The following is a 2,298-nucleotide window of genomic DNA, read 5'->3' as shown; positions in this document are numbered from 1 at the left end:
ATAAGGTCAGGCTTTACGTGATCTCTTCAGTGGAGAAGGGATTAAGCTCATCTCCAAGATCACCTTTTTGGAGTAGTACTTTACCTATCATTTAACTGCCGCCAGCCTATTTTATTCATCTGCGCGCGACCCCTTTATGAAAGGAAACCTTTAAGTTTAAGAAGGTAATCGGCAAAACTGGTTTACCAATAAAGTAGTTAACGGATGGAATAGAATTCGCAGAAACTATTGGTTGTTTTAAGAGAAGGTTATATAACTTTGCGGATGGGGATGATAGGCTTATTGGACATGGAACTGCCTAGTGTAGGGCTTATGGTCCCTTGCAGTCTCCTTTCTTATATTCTTATCCTCGTTGTCTTAGTGGTGGTTTACACGATCTAACGGTTCGTCGAACGCGGTTCGACAGACACGTGTTTAAAGTGATGTGTGAACGTGTGAACAGGGTATTTGGTTGTCGACCAACGTGTTCGACAACCAAAATACCCTGGCGGGGACGCACCTGCTTTTGGAGACTGGCGATGAGATCGGCGTTCCCTTTCATCCATTTGTGAATCTTCTTGCTAAAGAGAAACGGGATCTCAATCTTACTCGAGAACCGTTCACGGACTTGGAAGATCACTGAGAACTTCGAAAAGAGATTCGAACACAACGGGTGTGTGGACAGAGACCATTCCCGAAGGTTCGACGTCAGAATATCTGCGACACCTTCTCCAAAAGGATTTTGGAAACAAGTCTTTTGGTACCACTCCTGGAAGCAAAAGACGTGTCGGGAGTCTTTGGTGAAGCTTATCGAGCCAAGTACGGGTATGTGAGATATCTTTGAACTATAGTAAAAAACAAGTAAAATCTTTTTTTCTCTGCGTGTACATTCACGAGCAAAATTTTTGACCCACGCTACAGTTTTCACAACGTCAATACGTTTTTTATTTGTCGACTACGTGATATATTTTCCTATGTAATATTAAACTTACAATTGCGTTATTTCTATAGCTAAAAATAATTGTCACACAAAGAATTTAAATTTTGTATCATAACAAACTCTCCACGGGTCAAAACTTTTGCTCGTGACTGTACATTACCTTACAAGGCTCCCTCTAAGCTGAATGAAAATGTTTGGCAGCAGAACTAGATGATTAAATTCCTTAAATTTGATGCGATGACTCTAATAAATTATTAGAAGTTCGTGTGGGTGGTATGCACGCGAAGTCTACATGGACCAATCATAATCATTCAAAGTAACGCCATAAACATTTTACGTGAGAGTACATCAGCTCCAGCCAGCCGTATTTTTCCATTGATTTATTTTCGATATAAGTATATATATATATATATATATATATATATATATATATACATATATATATATATATATATACATATATATATATATATATATATATGTATGTGTGTGTATTGAGACATTGTGACAGGTTTGAGGTAGGTGAAAGAGTAAGACACGAATCTAGGGCCGAGTTTATTCCTAACCGGTTTCACTTATAGCTTCTTCAGAGGATTTATATTCTTGGATAACGCTGACTGTATACATAGTAGACACGACACCACAATCCCATCAACTAGGCAGGGGGCGCGGATGGGTTGACAGAGATCTGTAAATGATTAAATAATTAATTCATTAATCTATTGAAAATAAAATGAATTAAAATAAAGTAAAATAAAATGCGTTTCTCAAATCATGTATTAAAAATGAGTAAAAGTGTAGAAATGAAAAACTAACGTCAGAGTAGAACCTGCCTGACAAAAGATGATCGGACATTTCTCCACCGATCTAAGGCAGCGCTGTCTTTGTGTTGCTTCTAATAGCTGCGTATTTCGCTATGTATTTTGACCATTTTATGTCCCCTACTTTTTGGTTCATGTTGTCTTCTGGATCTATGTATAAGGATTCAATTACCTTTCTCTGTCTCCTTACCAGGCATTTTCTCAATACTTTTGCCTCTTGCCAGTTGGGTAGAGGCTCTTCTTTATCTGCGTGGCCCACCAGCGCATTTGAGAGGCGATGGTTTCTCAAATCCGCCTTGTGCTCCCTTATTCTCTTTTGAAGACCTCTATGGCTTTCGCCAAAGTACGCCTTCTGACATTTCCTACAGGGGATCTTGTAGACCACACTTAGGTCGTTACTTTCGTAGTTGGTGTTACCAAGTGTCTTATTCTCTTACCTGTGCCATTAATAATATCCAGACTAAGCGACAATAATGCGTCTCCCATTGAATGAATAAGACTTGATCCCGGAACGATTAAGTATTGTGTGTCCCGTTTGAACGGGTCCTTACGTCGTCT

This window comes from Oratosquilla oratoria, chromosome 22, assembly GCF_046742065.1.
Source record: "Oratosquilla oratoria isolate Oo_2021 chromosome 22, ASM4674206v1, whole genome shotgun sequence".
Lineage (NCBI taxonomy): Eukaryota > Metazoa > Arthropoda > Malacostraca > Stomatopoda > Squillidae > Oratosquilla > Oratosquilla oratoria.
Note: the sequence above shows the minus strand (reverse complement) of the source record.